This window comes from Salvelinus namaycush, chromosome 14 (assembly GCF_016432855.1).
Source record: "Salvelinus namaycush isolate Seneca chromosome 14, SaNama_1.0, whole genome shotgun sequence".
Lineage (NCBI taxonomy): Eukaryota > Metazoa > Chordata > Actinopteri > Salmoniformes > Salmonidae > Salvelinus > Salvelinus namaycush.
This window is the reverse complement of record NC_052320.1, coordinates 21,498,166-21,510,422: the sequence shown is the minus strand read 5'-3', so window position 1 is coordinate 21,510,422 and position 12,257 is coordinate 21,498,166.

Sequence of the window (12,257 nt, the reverse complement as noted above, 5' to 3'; positions counted from 1 at the left end):
GTGCCTCAATTTGATATATTTTTTAAAGTAATTAAGAATAATTGCTCCATCAATTGGGGTACAGTCTGAGAATTCTGCTCGGGAGTTGAATGTTTTAAAAAAAAACTGTATGAGTCCCACCTCCCATAAGAAGGTCAACCTTTTCTTCTTTCTCTCCCACATACTCCTTGAGGATGAAAGGAGGAGGACTGTCTTTCACCATGCTCTATGCATGTCCTCTTTTCTCATAAACCTGCACGCTTCCAGCATTCAACCGCTCACATTCACGGCGCAAACACACACTCGCCTAAGTGTTTAATTAGTTGCTTTTGTATTACTTTAAGAAGCATCTGGATCCACAGAATGTGGGAGGATGATAATTGGCACATGGCACTTAGCAGAGCCTGACCCTTTGGCTCTAGAGGAGGAGAGAGGAGGGAAGAGAGAGCAAGGAGGGATAGCCAATAGAGGAGAAAATTATTTTCCAAAAATTACACTGACAGAGAGGGAGAGAGAAAGGGAGGCAGCTCACACAAGGCTCATTTGTTCGCATTCTAGTACACCTGTCAAGCATTTATAATTAACTGTCAATTAACTGTCAATTACCAGTTCTCGCTTGACCATCTGTCTATAAACGCAGCACTTCCCCCTTCCTTAAGGACTGTTTGAGAGCAGGCACGTCAGTGTGACTACTACATTAGCAACCTTCCACACTGGAGAAGTGAGAAAGTAATCGTTGCATACTTTGTGACATGCAAGAGTTTACGAACACAAGCTGTTCTATGAATAGCACACCTACAGTAATAATGATACCTTTTCATCTGGCTTGCCTAGAAACAGCATCAACCCATTCTACCTTTGCTTCAAAATTCCTGTGTTCTTTGTTAGACCTGTGCATTGAGCACCTGAGATAGAAAATGTTACCAAGAGAAATTCCCACAAAATAGTAAACTCATCTGGCCATTATCCTCACGTTTGAACAGGGAATCTTTTTTTCTTTCTTTAAACAAGCCATTTAGTCCTAGAAATGGGTAGATTTGAGGAGCTATAAAAGAAGGCACCTTTTCTGTCTCTGGGAATGTCTCCAGACCTCAAAGCTCATAATCTTTTGAACGGTTGTCTTGTGTTGCCATTGAGCGCCCATTGTCCACAGTGGGAAAGGAAGCCCCTCTAAACTGGCTCTTTTCTCTTAATTGGACCTCTGTTCCAGTTGTTCCTCAGCGGGCGTGATGGCTTAGATGGTGGGACGGCTTTAACACGCACCAGGGATGTTTCCACGGAGAAGGAAGTAAAGTGGAACGGCCGGGGTCAAGGCTGCCTCTTCTCCAGCTAATTGGCCAAGTTTGTAGCTTGTGCTTGACAGATTGAATTATCAAGCTCCGACTGCAATCCCCAACGGTCTCCCCTAGTTGACTTTTAATGACCGCTCAACCTCAGCCCGCTACAGGGTGGGAAGCAGCCCAGAGAGTACAACCTCAGCCTGCTACGGGGTGGGAAGCAGCCCAGAGAGTACTACCAAGCATTGCAATATAGGGGTTAGAGGAGATTTCCAGTTTGCACTTTTCCCATATATCTCTCTCTCTATACAGTGGGAAGAAAAAGTATGTGAACCCTTTAGAATGACCTGGATTTCTGCATAAATTGGTCATAAAATGTTATCTGATCTTCATCTAAGTCACAACAATAGACAAACACAGTCTTCTTAAACTAATAGCACACAAACAATTATATTTTTTTGTCTTTTTTGAACACACCGTGTAAACATTCACAGTGCAGGTTGGAAAAAGTATGTGAACCCTTGGATTTAATAACTGGTTGACCCTCCTTTGGCAGCAATAACTTCAAACAAACCTTTTCTGTAGTTCTGGATCAGACCTGCACAACGGTCAGGAGGAATTCTGGACCATTCCTCTTTACAAAACTGTTTCAGTTCCACAATATTCTTGGGATGTCTGGTATGAACTGCTCTCTTGAGGTCATGCCACAGCATCTCAATCGGGTTGAGGTCAGGACTGACTTGGCCACTCCAGAAGGCGGATTTTCTTCTGACCAAGCCATTCTGTTGTTGATTTACTTCTGTCTTTTGGGTTGTTGTCCTGTTGCATCACCTAACTTCTGTTGAGCTTCAATTGGTGGACAGATAGCCTTACATTGTCCTGCAAAATTGTCTTGATAAACTTGGGAATTAAATTTTCCGTTGATGATAGCAAACGGTCCTGTCCCTGAGGCAGCATAGCTGACCCAAACCATGATGCTCCCTTCACCATACTTTACAGTTGGAATGAGGTTTTGATGTTGGTGTGCTGTGCCTTTTTTTCTCCACACATAGTGTTGTGTGTTCCTTTCAAACAACACAACTTTAGTTTAATCTGTCCACAGAATATTTTGCTAGTAGTTCTGAGGAACATCCAGGTACTCGTTTGGCGAACTTCAGATGTGCAGCAATATTTTTGGGGGACAGCAGTGGCTTCTTTCATGGTGTCCTCCCATAAACACGATTCTTGTTTAGTGTTTTACGTATTGTAGACTCGTCAACAGAGATGTTAGCATCTTCCAGAGATTTCTGTAAGTCTTTAGCTGACACTCTAGGATTCTTCTCTGGGATAGGCGTCCCGCCAGCAGGACACCTGTCGACAACTTCCGGTGAAATTGGAGGGCGCGCAATTCAAATAAATAATCATAAAAATGATGGATATTAAACATCTAGGTACATACAAGTGTCTTATATCGGTTAAAAGCTTAAATTCGTGTTAATCTAACTGCATTGCCCGATTTACAATAGGACTGCGCCCCACATAAAAATATTTTTCAACCAGCACAGGCTTCGTAAAATCACAAATAGCGATTAAATATTGGCTTACTTTTTGAAAATATTCCTCTGATTTGCAATCCCAAGGGTTCCAGCTACAACATGCATGGTCGTTTTGTTAGATAAAAAGTATGCTCAATAGAAAAGAAAAATTAGCAAGTGCTCGTCCTATTCGTCGCGCGCGCACAGACTGATTTCTAACTCTGACTCCCAGTACCAAAACTCAAACTTTGTTTGAGTTGTGACTTAGATGAAGATCAGATAACATTTTATGACCAATTTATGCAGACCTCAAGAGAGCAGGTCATACCAGACATCCCAATAATATTGTGGAACTGAAACAGTTTTGTAAAGAGGAATGGTCCAGAATATATATATGATCAGCCTGGAATGTTCATGAAGTGTGGTGTTCCGTGAGGAAGACCTTGTGATAGCTGAAGTGCTGAAATACACGTGCTTCTACACCTGCATTGCTTGCTGTTTGGGGTTTTAGGCTGGGTTTCTGTACAGCACTTTGAGATATCAGCTGATGTAAGAAGGGCTATATAAATACATTTGATTTGATTTGATTTTAAATAGACAGTCACACTAACTACATACTCTCGTGTTGCTGCATTGGAAAATGTTGAGTATGGGAAGGAGCACACACCTCACCATTTGAAGCTATGTTCCAGCTCAATAACACATCTCAGTTACAGCTAATTAGAGTTAGTAGCGGTCTTAGTTGATGTAAATCAACCATCAATAATGGATAAAAATGGCCTGTTCCATTGATTCTCACACACTTTCAGCACTGGTGGTGGAATTCAAACCCTTCGGGATCTACTGTGCAGCACAATGTGTGCCTCTGCCTCTGTCCATGGTGCTGAAAGCTGCGTCAGTATATTCAGTTAGCTAGAAACATATACCGGTGCTCTCTATTTGTGAGAAAACTGGACAATTTAATTGCCTAGATGTTGCTGACCCTAAAAATGGTGTTCTCCAACCGCCATACAAAACGAAAAGAGAGCACAGTCTGCATTGAAGCAGAAAATGACAAACACAGGAACACAACTCAGTTCCATCCTATTCATCTGGTAGTTTTTTGTTCAGCATTATAATAAAGAATCACTTGTGTGAAATAGAGTTGATAGAATTTTATCTCCCAGAGAGATTATTAGCTTTAAGGCCCTGCAAACGTAATGTGCCGTTTCACTGATTGCATAGGTTTTACTACCATTGACTCCAGTAAATTCATTATCTGACGTGATAACATTGACGCGTTGCTGGAGGAACGTTTTGCGTGTAGGACTTAACATAGGTTTAGTTCACTTTGTATTCCTCAGTGCAAGTTGATTTCACCATCAATCTATCTGCTCAAGGGAGGTCTCATTATCTTGCTTTCTAGCGATCCTCAGATTGTTAGATGTGTGAGCATTTCCATTGTGCCGCAATTACTGCTTCACCAACTGCAATCAGTATAATTAAGTTTCCAATTGAAAAGTGTGTATATGGAGTATAATTGTGAAATCATAATGCATGAAAGCATGGAGACAACAACACTATGATGCTCTGGTGGTGCCACCCATAGAAATAGAATAAGGGATCAGTCAAATTACCATGATCTGAGTAGCTACGCCCTTTCTAGGAATTATATTTCTGTGCTGCTATCCTCTCTGCTTTACATGTTCACATGTATGTACTTTAGCAGTCATCCAGGCCATGTAGTGTTCTTGGGAGTGACTGGTCCTGGCAGTGCCATTGCAGCTGAGTGGTTGGTGCCACCAGGCTTCCTTCAGGGCCCCTCCTCCCTACTGACCGCATTACAACACAATCCCTATTCATTCACCATCTGAGCCCCAGACACTACGTGGGCGCACACATGCTCTCACACACTCAATCACACAGGCAATACTTCCTCATTGGGTATCAGAGACATGACTGTCATCACAACAGACGGCAAATACAAAACAACACTTACAAATGTAGGATCTTAATTTGAGCCAGTTTGCTACAGCAGGAAAATCATCCTGCAGCAAAAGGAAATGTGAATTATTATGTGTATTATAAATAAGGTACATTTTTGTAGGTGTTGAAACATTTTTCGTAAGGGAAAGTCAAGTCTGAAATTTCAGTGGAAGTTACAAACTTGAGAAGCCTCTAAGTTTTACATTTCCTGCACTGCAGGAAAGTTCTCCTGGAACAGGGCGGTCGAATTAAGATCCTACATCTGTAGTATTGAGAGTTATTTCTGTCTAGATCCATACAGTATGCATTCTGTTTGTGCGTAGATGTACACTTGTGTGGGTGCACTGAGTTTGTTGTGTATGTCCTCTTAAAATGCCAAACCTGGTTGACACACTTTCAGATAAGATAACAAAAAAAAGAAGCATTAAGTGCCCTCCAGATAAATGTGTAGAAGAAGGGAGAAAAAATCTCATTCCAATTATCTATCGGGCATGGCTTTGGGACAAATGTCAGATAAGACCATCCTCCTGATAAAGGCGCCCAACCCACTGGAGATCTGACCCTTTGGGCCTCCATAAGACGTACGCTGGTCTGCCAGATCCTCTGCCCAGATACAGACACTCCACCCCGGACCTCTTCTCTTCTCATCCCCCTCTCCAGTCCTACTCTCTTCTCCTGTCCCCAGCCCCACAGGCTGACCCAGAGATGACAAGGAATCCTTGTCTAGTAAGTGATCAATAAAACAAGGCTTAACTCATTTCACTCTCAGCCTTTGTGCCTCATTGAAACACCCACGAGATCATGATGGAAACACCACTGTGAAAACTCTCTAGGAGACACACTGATACCAACTCAGTGTTTCCCCTAGATTAATATTAATAAAGCATAGGTGCGACACCGCTGCTGAATTTATGCTATCGCTGCAAAAAAATATGATATCATTTTTTTTAAATATATCTACATATTTTTAGGGAAGAGATGCACTTTTTGTTTTTTGCCCCCTTTTTCTCCGCAATTTCAATCTTGTCTCATTGCTGCAACTCCCCAACGGGCTCGGGAGATGAAGGTTGAGTCATGCGTCCCCCGACACATGACTCGCCAAGCCGTGCTTCTTAGCACCCGCCAGCTTATCCCGGAAGCCAGCTGCACCAATGTGTCGGAGGAAACACAGTTCAACTGATGACCAAGGTCAGCCTGCAGGTGCAAAGCCCACCACAAGGAGTCGATAGAGCGCGATGAGCCAAGTAAAGCCCCCCGGCCAAACTCTCCCCTAACCCGTACGATGCTGGACCAATGTTGCGCCGCCCTATGGGACTCCCAATCACAGCTGTTTGTGATACAGCACAGGATCGAACCCTTGTCTGTAGTGACATCTCTAGCACTGTGATGCAGTGCCTTAGACTGCTGCGCCACCCGGGAGGCCCTGAGAAGTGCTTAAATGGATAGTCGTTGGCTCAATGACTTGAAGTCCATGGGAACAGCTAGCATGTAATTTCGCACCCCCATCCGCTACCCTTGCCACAACTGCTGAAACATTGCAATTGTGAAGCAAAGGTCTGCATTATTAGGAATGCAGAATCTAAAGTCTCAGACTGTATGCGAACCAGGGCGGCCACACTGTACAGGGGGCCTAACACCAAGTTAAATGTCTCAGAAGTTTAATCCTCTATACTCTGTCACCTTGAACTTGAATGTTGATTGGGTTTCATGTCACTGAATTTTATCTTCTTCATTCTAATTCCCCACCCTATCCCCTAAACCCCCCTCCCCCCAGTAGTCTTTCAAAAGTGGGACATGAGCTCGAGTCCTTTTCATATGCAGACAGTTCCCAGACCTCACTACTGTACTTGGTCCCAAAGGGGCTTATTACCGGTGACACCAGGCTCCACAGCTCAGCACAAGCCTCTGCACAAAGGATCTGCAGAGCTGGGGAAAAGAGAGAGCGAGAAGCCTCGTGTTAGCTAGGAGATTAATTCTGTTCTCATCCCAACGCAGGACCATGCAAAGTGCACATGCCATGTCATAGAAGGTTACAGAATCTTCACTTGTTGAGAAAAGTTTTATTTTTGCAAGGATGGTTCTCAAAACATGGACAGCAGAGGACAATAATTGAGGCCAAAAATATTCTGACACCTTACTTTTGCTTGACATTCTCCTTTCATTAAATTGATGATACCGAGGATGTTTAAAACATTTTCTACATTTAATTAATGATGTTGAAATTGACTCTAATTTCCACACTTTTTCGATTGCTGTAATTACATTGCTTCTTACCCTCTTGCCATATAATTATCTTTGGAATCACAAAAGGAATCACCATGTTAGACAGCTATCATTTACTTTAGATAATTGTGTACAGTTGTTGAGATACCATCATTAGTTTGACAGATTAGTATTTTCTCAACAGGCAGATGTTGACTCCTGATCTCCATCTGTTGCATTGTCTGAAAGTGAAAACATTTCAAAAGAAACTCAAGATCTGCAAGTCAATTAACTGACATAAATGTAATGACAATTAAGATAATCATGATTATGATGATAGTAATTAGCTCGGGAGACGAAACAAATGACTTTGGAGGTCAGCTCTGGGTGTTGGAGCATGTAATGGAAAAATTACACATGGTTCAAGATAATACATACGGGTAGCCTATGAGAACATAATGAGAAATATGTTTGGTATGTGTAAATAATTCACAGTAAAAATGCAATTTTATATCATAACAAAATTAGATATTTGAAAACACAATATACGCAATACAAATTCAAGAAATACAAACTACAAGACTAGATGACAAAAAAACGTTTGACAACAATAGTTCCATATTTACATGTGAACAGGAGCACCATGGTATGACTGTGGTAACAGCCAGTGAAGTGATGGTGGCTCTAGAATTCCCAGGAGAGGTCAAGGCCATAGGGTCAGCAGTAGAGGTAATGGGATAGTACATATTTCTTACCTCATGGAAGCTGGAGAGCACCACCCCTGAGCTGAACACAAACAGTTTATTCATGTTGAAAATAAGACAGCTCATGCACTACAGCTTACATGAGTCATCTTGAGTGAGATATCACGGAGCAGACCAACAAGAAAGACTTAATAAAGAGACATGTTTGTTGTCCCTATGGCTAGAAATGTTCAAATTACTGGTTACTTGGTAAACCAAACCAAACATTTTACCCAATTGTGGCAAATAGCATACTTGAGTGCAATAATATGTTTGAAAGAACAAATGCGCCCAAGAAAATGGGTGTGTGTGCTGCAAAGAGAGTACTTTTTCAATAAAGAAAGTTGTTGGGGAAAAAATGACAGCTCAACAAAAAAATACAAATACAGTACATGCACAGGCTGGCTAATTATAGTGGTATCCATGGCAACTTTCTTGGCTTTTCTTTGCAAAAATAGAAGGTTAGAGACAGAAAAATATAACTTTTCTCAGCATGTTCAATGTATTATTTTTTGTATTAACATTTTCTTGATGTTGAGGATTGGTGATATAACTTGAGGAAAATAACTCTAAATAATATTATATTCAGTGCGGAAAAAGGGAATCCACAAGGGGTGGGGCGGAATTTAGTTTTGGGTTTGGCTCAATTTGTTAAATTTACATGCAGATCAATAATATGAATACTCACTTAATGAAACTTCTACTCATCTTACTTTATCTGACTTAATGTGGGACATAGTCAATGTGGTTGGAAAGGTAAATCAGAAAGAACAAAAAGTAAGCCAAGACATTTCATTTAATTAGATGTATAAGAGCATTTAAATAGCATAGTTTCATTTTAAAACGCTATCCACCCACATATCACAGTCAAATATACAGGATACAAACATTCCATTCCAGCTAAACAAGGGATATTTAGAATTTTGCACAACAACAACACATTTTTTGTACACTTCTAAAATCTTGAAATTAACACATTCTGAGAATAGTAATATCTTGCACACACATGAAGGTACCAATAAGCAATCATTTCTGATGTGAAAAATATAGTGTTTTGGAAATAAACTCTTCAGTTGCATCCCTACTCTTTGCTACAAAAAAAGGTTCTATCTAGAACCTAAAAGGGTTATTCGGTTGTCCCTATAGGAGAACCCTTTAAAGAACCCTTTTTGGCTCCAGAGAGAACCCTTTTGGTTCCAGGTAGAACCATTTTGGGTTACATGTAAAACCCTTTACACAGAGTGTTCCACATATAACCAAAAAGGGTTCTACCTGGAACCAAAAACGATTATCCTATGGGGACAGCCGAAGAACCCTTTTGGAACCCTTTTTTCTAAGAGTGTAGATAAATAAGTTAGGGTGATGAGCTCCAGATGATGATATGTTCTGAAATGGCAGTTTGCATGGAGGAAAGGATAGAATCTAGATAGAGACAGGCCATAGACATGACACACTGAGCACAGATGAGAAAAGTAAAGTTCAAACACTTCAGGTGTCATTTCTCCACAGCGATTATCACCCGCTGCACATGCTGATGGTGGAGCCAGATAGACTAGGAGCCAGATAGTCTAGCAGCCATTCTCATGTGTTTACTGCCAATATTGCTTTTAAAGACTGACTGTCCTTCAAAGCCTTTGAGGATGGCCGTGACATTTGGAGGCAAATCTTCTGAAAGGTGTAGTCTTTATTGTGATGTCAATTGAAAGTGACAACAACAGCATATTCAATGGAGCCTGCTGGAAAGGCAGTCAGCATTTTACCTTGAAGTATTTCACCAGGTTCACTGTGCACCGACATCAATTCAACGTCTATTCCACGTTGGTTCAATGTCATTTTATTGAAATTAAAACGTTTTAATTCTACAACCTCTTACAAAAGCCCTACTAGAAATTGTAGAATTTTGACTACTGCAGGGAAAATCCAGATGGATTCCTGAAGTAATGGTTTTTAAGGACCTCTGTCTGATTTGTCACCTTTCACAGGTTTGCTTTCACACTTTCCTCCCAGGTCCTTTAATGTGTCCTGTGTCACTTTATCACTTCTAGTCATCTCTCATACAACCCTTTTATAAGACACAGTGATTGCACTGTTTGTTGTGTGGACTCTTCTGGCAAAATACCAGTGATTGTATAGGGCCAAACCAGTATTTGGGACCTCATATTCTCAGATTGGAAGATGGTTATAGCCATGTGCTGTCTACAGCTCCTTGAGACCTTACCAGGGAAGTTGAAAGTTCATAAAGGTGAGTGCTTTTTTTTCTAAAGCTGAAATGCAATCCTAATACTGATAAGCATGTGTACACTGTGTGTGCAGAACTAGGTATACCTGAGATTTCAGATCTCTCGGATGAACCTGAGCTAAGAATCATTCTAACAGAGGCATATTCTAACCACTCTGATGCAACCCTTCTTGACTCCAACCCTGACACCCCTGTCTTTTCTACTCCGTAGTGGGGGTTAAACAAATCTCACCTAGGGCTTTACAGCAGGGCAGGCAGGGTAAGGCCTGACTGGTCAAGCCCCACTGAATGTTTCTTTCTTCTGGCCGCCTGGGCTAATTTCACCCTCCAGCGAGCAGAGGAGCCAGCCCCTTCTACCTGGCCCAGGATTGACACGGCTCCCCCAGGGTGATGGTGAAGGAGCAGGAACCTCTGTGCTGATAACATGGACAGCTTGGTGAGAGTCTGGCCCATGGAAGACGATGGAAATTTCTGCCATGCAGCGCTCCCTATCTTTTCCATTGGTTGTAAAGGGAGGGAGCTGTAGTTATGAGCACAGGGATGTATACTGATTGAATTTCTAATCTGCTGATGTGTGTAGGTGTGTGTGAACTTGCAAGTGTGTGTGTGTGTGTGTGTGTGTGTGTGTGTGTGTGTGTGTGTGTGTGTGTGTGTGTGTGTGTGTGTGTGTGTGTGTGTGTGTGTGTGTGTGTGTGTGTGTGTGTGTGTGTGTGTGTGTGTGTGTGTGTGTGTGGCATGTGACCATGTATTATTGAATCTGACATTCTGCCATATAGCCAGGCAGTGTAAGTGGTGTCACAGCCATAGCAAATCATTTTCTCTGTGCTGATGGGCAGCTTGGATGGCTTGGGGAGATAAAATAACCAATACTATGCCAACTGCTTTATCTTTCATTCTCTACCTCTGTCTGCCTCCCAAGCAATGTGCTTTACATTACCCCTCGTATAATTCTATGATTCTGTGATCGCACAAATCTGTTTCCACTGAATCTGAAGAATTGAATGCGGGTAAATGGGTTCTTTTCAGTTCTCTGCAAAACATGATACATGAGTCATGACATGATGTATGATATTCCGTCTGTGAATGGATACTGAACATCAGATAAAGGTTGGCTTTAGAGCTAGTGTACATCTAGGGGGAGCATCCTGCTGTCATATTAACAATCTAACACATAACAAATCCATGCTCCTCCTCAGTGTACCAAATGGAAACAGATGTAAGAGCTGCTCTGCTGTATTTTCCTCGGATCGACTAATATGCCCACAAAGTTTTATTAAGCAAAGTCACAAAAGCTTTTAGTGCATCGACCTGTCCGCAGTTTTCAGAGTAAATTGGAAATATATCATGTTCATCACCCGGCTATTGTAATTCATTGTGGCAGAGGCTTTACAACCATTTCATATTTATAAATAACACAATTAAAGATAACCTTGGGAGAGCTTGGCGTGTTATTTATAACACTGCTCTGAGGTAATTACGAATTGATTGAGGCTGCTGACAGACAACAGGGAGAGGAGAGGCCAGCCCTACTCCCATACAACACCATTACAATGAGTGATAAGTGTTATGTGGTGCTGCTAACCTCCGAGTGGTGGATAATGACACCTGCCAAGTGTGGAGGGAAAGTTGGAAATGTGTAGGGGACGGCCATTGAAGATTATATAAGGAAAGGGATATTTCATGTTGAATAATGGCTGTGTCATGACAAGACAATGATACTGACAAATATAGTAATGAGCTGACATCAGGATGAAATGGGAACCTGACGGTGGATAAATAGCTCTTGGCTTGGCCAAGCTCGTGTCCATCACAGACAGGTGCATAGCTAAAACAGGGCCTGCTCTATATTTCCTATCACTACCTATTTACAGCAACTGACCAAGTTGACCTGTCAAGTGCGTATTGACCTGTTCAATTTATGATGGTCAGTAACCTTAGTTTCGTAATGACAAACCAATGTCCAAATATAAAACATGAAGTCACAGTAAACCAAACATTTTACAGCTGATCTATTCCAATGACATTTTAATCTGAAGTGATTGGGTTCCATTTTGCCCTGAGATTAAGTCATCTTTAGGCATCCAAATAATGACCATGATGCAATGAGGCAGTTCAGGGTGGAGAGTCATCTCCCTGCGTCGAGGGACGTCACGTTGATTCTCCATGCACAAACACTTTTCAATGTCGCAAAAGGACATTGTTGCTGATGGCTGAATGGCCCACTGTCCCTCATCTGCACTTCTCTCCCTCCAGCTTGGGAAGAGAGGGGGGAAAAATGCCTGGGACTGCAAATCCTTTACAAGGCAAGTCATCGATTCCGAAAGGGAATTAATGAACG